Source organism: Trachypithecus francoisi, unplaced genomic scaffold, assembly GCF_009764315.1.
Source record: "Trachypithecus francoisi isolate TF-2019V2 unplaced genomic scaffold, Tfra_2.0 Lachesis_group13, whole genome shotgun sequence".
Classification (NCBI taxonomy): Eukaryota; Metazoa; Chordata; class Mammalia; order Primates; family Cercopithecidae; genus Trachypithecus; species Trachypithecus francoisi.
Window position 1 is genome coordinate 3,686,446 of NW_022681458.1, and position 10,657 is coordinate 3,697,102.

At 48.5% G+C, this 10,657-nt stretch overlaps 1 long non-coding RNA gene across 1 annotated transcript; it reads left to right on the forward strand.

Annotated features, from left to right (window-relative positions):
- Nucleotides 1-3,213: 3,213 nt before the first annotated feature.
- On the forward strand, nt 3,214-9,314 carry LOC117094319. Its single transcript, XR_004441505.1, has 3 exons — nt 3,214-3,756; nt 5,119-5,255; nt 6,821-9,314. It is a non-coding gene; the product is annotated as an uncharacterized LOC117094319 (long non-coding RNA).
- The last annotated feature ends 1,343 nt before the right edge of the window (nt 9,315-10,657 follow it).

The window sequence follows — 10,657 nt, forward strand, 5'->3', positions numbered from 1 at the left end:
AACAACCATAACAAACCTCGGACAGGATCAGGTGAAGTGCATCCTTGGGAGAAGGGGGAAATTATTCTTACTTTAAGTAAGTTCCGAACTGCCTTGGGGAGAAGCCCTAAACCTTTAGCCCAAGATGACAAGAACTTAATTCCTAGAAATAAAAAAGCCTCCACTATCCCTGTCATGGGATGCCATCAAAAGTTGCCTGGGAGGGACACTTGTGTGATGAGTTTTGAGTTTTCGAGAACTGAGGAGTCCTGAGCAGGCGCATGGAGAGGACGAGGAAGAATGGGAGTTGGAAAACCGGAGTGGGAGGCACCATGAGACCCAAGTCACTGGTCTCAGGCGCTTGTAGGAAGTGAAAGCAGGGGACGCAGGAAGTGAACACTGGGGACAGGGAAAGTCGCTTCTCATCCCATGAAGGCCAGGACTCTAGTGAGTCCAGCACAGACGGACATCCTGGTGGCAGGACTCAGTGTCGGCACCAGATGACACATAGGGCCCGACCTCATCTTCATGGATGGAAACCATGAGCTCTGGTAGGGCAGCCCCACCTTCAAACCTGGGTGCCTCTGGGCATCAGAGCAGGAAGGGCCCAAATCACCTGAAGGAGCGCTTACCCCAGAGGGCACAATGACCTGGCTGGGGGCGACATCCAGAGTCCCGAGCAGGAGGAGGGCCCCCTCCACACTGCCCCAACGGTTCCGAGAAGAGCCTCACCCGCACGTCTCCACCTCAGAGATACATGGCCTTTAAGGAGACACTCCTAGAAAGTTGTTGTGGCTAGGTGCAGTGGCTCACGCCTGTAATCCCAGCACGCTGGGAGGCCGAGGTGGGTGGATCACGAGGTCAAGAGATCGAGACCATCCTGGCCAACACAGTGAAACCCAGTCTCTACTAAAACTGCAAAAATCAGCTGGACATGGTGGCGCATGCCTGTAGTCCCAGCTATTCAAGAGGCTGAGGCAGGAGAATCGCTTGAACCCGGGAGGCAGAGGTTGCAGTGAGCCGAGATCATGCCACTGCACTCCAGCCTGGCAGCAGAGCGAGAGTCCGTCTCAAAAAAAAAAAGAAAGTTGTTGTTGTTATTGTTTTTAATCCAAGTGAGAAACAGCACGGGAGTCCACCTGAGCAAAGCAGGAAGACCATGTGGAGAGCTGAGAAAACAAGCAAGGAAGACACACTCCTCCTTCCACCCCAACGGAAATGGACACTTTTACATTTCCCCTTCTGGGGCTTTCCATTGGCACATTCTTTTCTATGGCTGTCAGAACAGGATATCGGCCGAGAAAAGCACACGTTTTGCTTTGTCTTTTAGCAATATTGCCACCTCTGCCTTCTTTTGCTTCACAGATATACCAATGCCCATTATTTTATGTTTTACCTTTTCTGTAGCATTTTTGTGCTGATTTGACTGAAAAGCCCTCAAATATTGAATGTCTTCAATCCCATCTGAGTGTTCATGGCTCCTATGTTAGCTATTTGTTTCCCTCACAGTCATGCCTGGTCTGTATCTGTTGAGTTGCTTTCTGTGGTTTATTTGTTTTCATCATCTGAATTTTCCTCTGTAGACTACTTTATTTGTTTACAATCTCTACAAAGGTTTGGATGATAAACATAAGCTTGGTAAACCTCCAGCAACAGTTGTTCAAAATAGCATGAAACTCATATCTAATTACTGAAGACAAAGACTGGAAATGAGCAGAAGTCAAATAAAAATAACTTCACAATACAAAAAATTTAATGCTTTTGCTTTTTACTGCACAGGTTCTCCATCTCTATTAACAAAGCAAGCCATTTTAAGCAGATATGAAATATCCTGCTCAAAATAAGTTTCTTATTTTATATTTAATAGTCTACAGCATTTCCGTATTTATGTTTTCTAATTATAAAATGTGTTTAATATATAAAAGTATATTACATATAATTTATACTTTATGTAAATTATTATAAATGCTTATTATAGAACATATGAAAGATACTGAAAAATATAAAGAGGAAAACTAATGTCACCCATATTCCACCACCCAGAGGAAAGCACTGTAGAAGTTTGAGCATTCCCTCAGGTTTTTCTTCCAAGTATACACTGACATGAAGGCACACCCCTAAAAACCTATCTGTTAACTCATACACCTCCTCTATAAGGTAAGTTCATTTTTTTTTTTTTTTGAGACAGAGTTTTGTTGTTATTGCCCAAGCTGCAGTGCAATAGCACGACCTTGGCTCACTGCAACCTCTGCCTCCCAAGTTCAAGTGATTCTACTGCCTCAGCCTCCCAAGTAGCTGCAATTACAGGTGCATGCCACCACGTGCGGCTAATTTTTTGTATTTTTAGTAGACATGGGGTTTCACCATGTTAGCTAGGCTGGTCTTGAACTCCTGACCCCAGGTGATCCGCCCACCTTAGCCTCTCAAAGTGTTGGATTACAGGCGTGAGCCACTGTGCCCGGCCGGTGCGTTCGTATTTTTCAAACCAAATAGCAAATCTTGGTTTCTCAGGCCAACATGAGGCACGAAGATCAGCAGGGTCTCACGCCTAGTAAGTCCATGGCTGACAACGCTCACCCTTCCTGCATCCGGGAACCAATCGGGAGCAGTGCAAACCCTTCCCAGATTTCCTGGGACCTCCTCTTGGCCTTTGACCCCAAGAGTTGGAATAAGTTGGGGACTGAAATGCTGAGGTCAGCCCGGACTTGTGGCTCTCCTCACTCAGACAGAACCTGTATCTTCCACTGGAACCCTAATGATTTACATCAATATGTGGGAGAGCTACGCTGGCCTACCCAGGCCCTCACTCAGCAGACAACTGCCTCCTTTGTATTGATGGTAGATTTTTAAGGCCACAAAGAGGAGGAGTGGCTTAACACAGAAAGGCCGGTCCCTACCACACACAATGTCTCAATAGCAATGATTACAAATCCAAAATTATCATTTTTGTGGCTGGCTTCCAACGTGAGCTGACTTACAGCAAAAGGAGTTTATAAGAAGCCATAGGTCTTAATAACCTTGAGAAATATCTTGCAATGGACACTTTATCGGGATTTGGTAAGAATAGCCCCTTTTAAAATCTTTTAACAAAGAGTTTAGAAAAATAGTCTTCTAGATGTTGAACGTTGGGAGGTCCATTTCTCCTTGTAACTGAGCAGATCCAAACTCTGTTTTCTAAGGAATCGCTTAGGTTGGCCATGTTGGCCTGAACCCAGGGCAAGCAGGGTGGGCTTCTTTCCATGCATGTGGCCTTAGATGGCATCACCACTTTCACAGGAGGTCACGGTGGTAGCTTGAAATTGGTCATGCAGGAATATCTTCATCACAGAAATGGATAAATGCTACATATTTTCTCTTTCTTTTTTTTATTTTTTTATTTTTCCAGAGAGCCAATTGTTAAACATTAACTAGTACACCACTGGAGTCAGCCCAACAAATGATTGGAATCAGTTCCTAATGTCCTTGCCAAAGCATCAAGTTCCAAATCACAGATGACTGTCCCTGTGCCAACGAATTATTCTCCAGCCACCGACCTAGCGTTATGCTCCTCCCCCACCACACTGGGAAGAACCAGCGTCACCTGTGTTCCTTAAGATCCTGCTGGCGCACGTTAGCTCTGCAATTCCTTTGGAGAATAGGACGGTTCTAACCAGAGCTGAGCATATGCCTCTCTGCTCTAGCTATGGTGAAGCCTGACCCTGGATGTCGGCCTGGCATCAAGGAGCAGTGGTGAGGGCAGGTCTTGAGAACAAACACCTTGCAAGACCCCTGCCACAGGTAAGGTATTCTGTAAGAACAACCTGTTCTCGGCTGGGCGCGGTGGCTCACGCCTGTAATCCCAGCACTTTGGGAGGCCGAGGTGGGCGGATCACGAGGTCAAGAGATCGAGACCATCCTAGCTAACAAGGTGAAACCCCATCTCTACTAAAAATACAAAAAATTAGCCTGGCATGGTGGCGGGCGCCTGTAGTTCCAGCTGCTTGGGAGGCTGAGGCAGGAGAATGGTATGAACCTGGGAGGTGGACCTTGCAGTGAGCCAAGATTGTGCCACTACACTCCAGCCTGGGCAACAGAGCGAGACTCTGTCTCAAAAAAAAAAAAAAAAAAAAAAAAAGAACAACCTGTTCTCTGGCAAGGAGGAAGTAATTAATTACTTCTGTTGGCTTGGAGGCTTCTGAGAATTTGGGGGTTTGAGATTCTCAGCTTATCTACTCAATTGTCCATAGCCATGGTCTCAGGACCATTTGCTATCTGGCTCCTGACTGATGTAGCAGGCCTGTCAAGGCTATGACTTTAGTCTCCTTTGTAGCTTTCAATCCTTATCGAATTTGAGACCTTTCTTTTTTTTTTCTTTTTTTTCTTTTTTTTTTTTTTTTTGAGACAGAGTCTTGCTTTGTTGCCCAGGCTGGAGTGCAGTGGCGTGATCTCGACTCACTGCAACCTCCGCCTGCTGGATTCAAGTAATTCTCCTGCCTCAGCATCCCGAGTAGCTGGGATTACAAGCACGCACCGCCATGCCTAGCTCACTTTTTTATTTTTGGTGGAGACGGGGATTTTGCCATGTTGGCCAGGCTGGTCTCGAACTCCTGACCTCAAGTGATCTGCCCCCATCAGCCTCCCAAAGTGCTGGGATTACAGATATGAGCCACTGCACCCAGCCTCAAGATCTGATTTTCATTTTTCTTTTTAGCTTACTGCAAACTCTGCCTCCCACGTTCAAGCAATTCTCCTGCCTCAGCCTCCCAAGTAGCTGGGATTACAGGCGCATGCCGCCATGCCTGCTAATTTTTGTATTTTTAGTAGAGATGGCTAATTTTTAATTTTCACTATGTTGGCCAGGCTGGTCTCGAACTCCTGATCTTAGGTAATCCCCCTGCCATGGCCTCCCAAAGTGCTGGGATTACAGGTGTGAGTCATGCGCCTGGCCGATTTTCAACAGTGATTTCTCCTACCCAGTGGCTGTAGGAGATGTAAATCTCCTGAGCTGCCAGTGAGGCCCTTAGGCTTTCAAAAGTTGTCTTAGATTGGCAATGAACTCTCCCAAGCCCACCGTTTCCTTTCTTCCGGGTGTTCAGCTCCAACATAAGAAGGTATCACCCTTCTGCATAATTACTATCATTGTCATTGTCTCCCACTCAGGAAGCACCACCCAGTGCCTTGCTCTCCGGCTGCACCCATCATAACTGACCACAGGTGAAAACTGCAATAATCATAATGCCCCTGTATGATGAGCAGTCACCAGCGGTCAGCAAACTTTTTCTGTAAAAGAACAGATAGTAAGTAATACAGGCTTTGTGGGCCTTGTGTGATATCTGCAGCACATTCTCTGACATTTCCCTCTCCCTCTCCCTTTAGTCCACAAGCCATGGAAGAACAGGCCATAGTTTGCTGACCCCTGGTCATTATAATCCCACTTACCAGAGGTATGGAGACCCTGTGACTCTGAGACAGGTGGGAAGATCGATTCCAACATGAAGCCTTGAGTGAGGGTCTGCTTTATCAAACCATTTTCAGTATCCAGTGTCTTAGTTTAGGTTCCCTAGAAAACAGAGCCAGGGAACAGGCTTAAGAACAAAAGCTTTGGCTGGGCACGGTGGCTCATGCCTGTAATCCTAGCACTTTGGGAGGACAAGGCAGACGGATCATGAGGTCAGGAGATCAAGGCCATCCTGGCTAACATGGTGAAACCCCGTCTCTACTAAAAATACAAAAAATTAGCTGGGCGTGGTGGCGGGTGCCTGTAGTCCCAGCTACTCGGGAGGCTGAGGCAGGAGAATGGCGTGAACCTGGGAGGCAGAGCTTACAGTGAGCTGAGATCGCGCCACTGCACTCCAAAGCCTGGGCGACAGAGCGAGGAGACGCCGTATCAAAAGAAAAAACAAAAAAGAAAGCTTTATCGGGAGGTGCGATCCCAGGACAGGACAGGGAGAGTAGAGAAAAAAGGAAGAAAAGGCAAGGTGAGGCATCCCCATGCTGGCCACTGCTTCCTGATGAGCCTCACGAGGCAAGCTAGACACTCAGCATGTCCACATGCTGCTTATGAATGCCAATGCCCTGGCCCAGTGGAAAATCATGCCTTGGATTTTGGCCCAACAGATAGCAAAGGGTAAGGGTATTATCCACTGGCTCTCTCCTGTCTACCACTGAAAAGTTTTGGGAAGAGCCCTGGCAGCCCCTATAGCAATGGCCTTTCTTGGGCCAGCAGTGACAGTCACCCAGGCTACCCTGTCTAGCAAGCCTGAGACTATCTGGGCCCCCTTCTGTTTCTAGCGTGTGTGGTCCAGAGCACACAGTCTGCCACCACCTTGCAGGGAGCTCGGGGAACAGGGTCCCATTCCTCATCTTCCTGTGGTTTGAAAGACTCAGTGTGTAGGGAAGCCCAGATCAAGGCGAACCTAGCGTTACAAGAGTGCTCTTTAGGAATCCCATTTGAATCGTGTCTTCAGAGGATTCAGAGGCCCTGCAAGGTGGACCAGGAGGTGACAATGCAAGGCTGTGGTCTCCAAGCTCCCTGCCTGGGGGAGTCCTGGCTCTGTGCTCCTGCCTGTGCTCCTCCTCTTGATAGCTTCTCCAGTTTTCACACTATTCTTCTAGCACCTTCACGCAATGCCTTTTCTCCCGAGAGCCTCTTTCCTTTGTCATTTCTCCTGGTCCTCTCACCTTCCTTGGTTTAGGTGTGGCCAGCTTCAGAGCCAGCGGGGTGGATGTGCAGGATGGATGTGCTGGGAGGTCTGCATGGGCCGTGCAGCCTCAGGTCCTCCCTGTTCTTTGCTCCTCGTTTCTGTCTCAAGGAGAGATCTGAACCACTTTTGGGGGTTCTTTGTTTCTGACTCTTCCTTAGAGACCAGGCACACACCAGCCTGGAAAAACTGCTCCAGACCGGCAGTGCCTGGAGGAACCAAGCTGAAGATGCCGCCCATGAGGAGGGCCCTGCCTGCCATGAACCATTCAGCACTTTCTGAGTCCAGAGTGTGGCAGGGATTCTCTGCATTCTCATCAACCACATGAGCCCAGAAAGCTTTTCCAGAGTGGCTGCAGCCTCGGTGGGGATGCCTGGTTTTATGCTCAAGGTCTCAGGGAACACCCCTGGGGCCGCCACACTGTGGTCATCAAGCACCCACTGCGAGAAGTGCCCGGAATGTCTGCCCATGTCCATGGTCACAGGGCACATGACTGACTCTGCAGCAGGGGTGCTGTGTGGATCCCCCAACTCATCATTTGCTTCATTCATCAGCACATGTCACCTCTCATCGTGCAAATCAACCATCCGCGCTTTCGAAGAGTTCCCCGGGTGTGGGTGGCAGCAGGGCCAGAGGAAGCCCATTTTTCCTTTGTGCACCCGCACAGTCCACCTACACATGGCTTCCTCCCTGTAACAAAGCTCCCCAGCTTCAGTGGTGACCTGGGGAGTGGGTAGGGTGTCTCCCAATTTCCCTTCCTCCTCCTCGCAGGACTCCATCTGTTGAGGAGGATTGAGAAGATGGGTACACGGGCAGCCTTCGCTCCCAGCTGCCCTTCACCATGGAACCACCACAGGTCAGGCCTCACGATCACTGCCGTCACAGCTCTAAGTCACCTGGGCTCCTGCCTCTGCCCGAAACCAGGAAATCCATCACGCCCTCCTCGAGAGGATGCTCCACCCTCAGGGTAACCCAGTCAGACCCCTTTGCCTGCCTCATGCCTGTAACCCCAGGGCTTTGGGAGACTGACGCAGGGGGACCGTTTGAGGCCAGGGATTTGAGGGTTCACTGAGCTCTGATCACACCAACGCACTCCAGCAAGACCTTATCTCTAAAAGAAAGAGAAAGAGGAGGAGAAGAAGGAGAAGGAGGAGAAGGAGAAGAAAGAGAAGGAAAGGAAGGAGGAGGAGGAGAGAAGAAAGAAGAAGGAGAAAGAAGAAGAAAGAAGAAGAAGAAAAGAAAGAAGGAGAAGAAGAAGAGAGAAACAACAGCAACTTTGCTGCTTCCGACCAGCAAGATTCGGTTTAGGGACAAGAGATGTTTTTTCCATGTTGGGCACCAGGGAGAAGACAGCAGGAGAGAACAAACACCCAGAAACCAAAGGGAACACTCTGTAAGCCCCAGAAGCAGGCAGAGGGTGAGGCAGGTGCACAGGCCTGAGCCTTCACCCTCCCAAGGAGGGCACTGTGAACTGGCATCACTGGTGGGCTGGTGATCCCCAAGACGGACCTGCACCCCAGCCATCCCCACCTATGAGCCCTTATGGACTGAGGGGAGTTACATGAATAGAATGCATGGAGCACCTGCATTCGCCAAGTCACAGAGGAGCTTTTGGGTGGGGAGAATGTTTGACATTTGGAGAATGAGAGGCACGTTGGAGCGTGGACTTTGGTGGCTCCTGACTTTGCGGCCTTCCCTGATGAGTCAGCTGGTTCTCGGACTCCATAGGGACAGGGTGGTGAGGGTGGCCATGAGATCTTTCTGCAGACAAAGGTAGTTTCTCCTTGATGACATAAAACACAGACACACAGGATTCCTTTGGTGTCGCGGTGTCGAGAATGTCTTTTGCAAAGGATCAATGGAACGCAGGAGCATGTCCTATAGAGTGGTGAGGATTAAAGAAGAGAATGTGTGCCAAGCGCCAAGCGTGATGTCTCAACACAGCAAGCACGTGCTCCCTCACAGCTTCTTCACAGGTCACGGGGGGGCCCGAGGGCCGTACTCACGTATGAATGCAAAGCCCCAAACTCAGGCTCCTGCATTCTTCTTAGTGTCACCCAGGATCAGGAACCCTAATGGCACCAGGCCTTGTTGGTCCCCAGAGCATGCAAGGCCCCCGTTCCTGACTCCAAGATGTCCACGGTTGGAGGTGCCAACTGGCCTACCCCTCAGTGACACCCCAGGAATGCTGGCAGAACCACACTGAGGCAACAGCCCTGCAGGACACACACTAGACAGAGAGGGAGAGAGCCAGGGAGCCTGATGCGGGGGCCTGCCTGGGCAAGGTCCATGGCCCAGAAGGCCAGCAGGATGACACCCTGACCGATAAGAGACCCTCCACCTGGGAAGGAAGAGGCGCCTCGGACGTGGGGGATCACCTTGAACACGGGTATCACCTCAGACAGGGGGCATCACCTTGGGTGTGGGGGCTCAGCTCAGACAGGGCAGGCGTTTTTGGCAAGTTGCCTCTCCTTGGGCTCCTTCAGGACAGTGAGGGGTATTGGCTGCCCTGAAGCCCTGGAAAGAAACTCAAGCTGCCTGAGACCAGAAAACCTGATCCACAAATTAGTCCACAAGTTCCTGAGGCAGAGACTTGACCTGCAACTCAACCCAGGAGTGCTATACAGCATCACCTACCCACTGCTACCCTCTCCCCACCAAAGGGCACAGCTTTCGTCTCAGTTAAATCCTTGGTTTTACTTTTTTATTTTTTCTTTTTCTTTTTTTTTCTTTTTTTCTTTTTCTTTTTCTTTTTTTTTTTTGAGACAGAGTCTTGCCGTGTCACTCAGGCGGAAGTGCAGTGGCATGATCTTGGCTCACGCAGCCTCTGCCTCCTGGGCTCCAGCAATTCTCCTGCCTCAGCCTCCCGAGTAGCTAGGATTACAGATGTGTGCCACCACACTCAGCTAATTTTTGTATTTTTAGTAGAGATGGACTTTCACCATGTTGGCCAGACTGGTCTCGAACTCCTGACCTCAGGTAATCTGCCTGCCTCAGCCTCCCAAATCCTTGGTTTTTCTTAATGGCCTTAATGACCAGAAAGTTTGAAGTTTTAATCCTTTTTCAAGTGACATGATAGCAAATTGTTTCTTGGCTTTGGTTAAAAGCATGCCTTTTATTTGCAAAACTGGTAATAAGAGAAGTCAGTTGGGTACACATTTAATCACTGAATTCTTGTAGCAATAAAGAGGACATGTATAACATTAAAAAGACAGAATCTTCAGGTACAAATTATTTTATTCATTTATATTTTTTGTCTTAGGATACAATAATGAAGTAAACACATCTATACAGAGTATTGTATAGCAGAGACAAAGCTATGGCAATTTAAATTATTTGCAGATCTGCAGAAAAAAAAGAGATTAGATGTATTTGGGAGAGGTATTTTGAAGTAATAACTATTGCCATGGATTAAAAGCACAGTGGCTCGCACCTGTAATCCCAGCACTTTGGGATGCCGAGGCGGGTGGATCATGAGGTCAGGAGTTCGAGACCAGCCTGACCAACATGGTGAAACCCTGTCTCTGCTAAAAACACAAAAATTAGCTGGGCGTGGTGACGCGCGCCTGTAATCCAAGCTACTCAGGAGGCTGATGCAGGAGAATAGCTTGAACCCAGGAAGCAGAGGTTGCAGTGAGCTGAGATCATGCCACTGTACTCCAGTCTGGGTGAAAGAGTGAGACTCCATCTTAAAAAAAAAAAAAAAAAAAGGAAAAAGAAAAACAAATAAAAATCTTAGCAAATTAGAATATATGGCAATGGACATCCATAAAAAAATCAATAAAAAAAAAAAAGAAAGAAAAACAAATAAAAGTCTTAGCGAAATAGAACATATGGCAATGGACATCCATAAAAAAACAAACATCCAAGGCTCATGATACCTGGTGGTGAAATACTGAACACTTCCTCCCCCAGGGTGGAACAGGGCAAGGATGCCCACTCTCACCATTCTATTCCACATCAAATGCAGGTCCTAGCTTGTGCCACCAGCCCTGTGA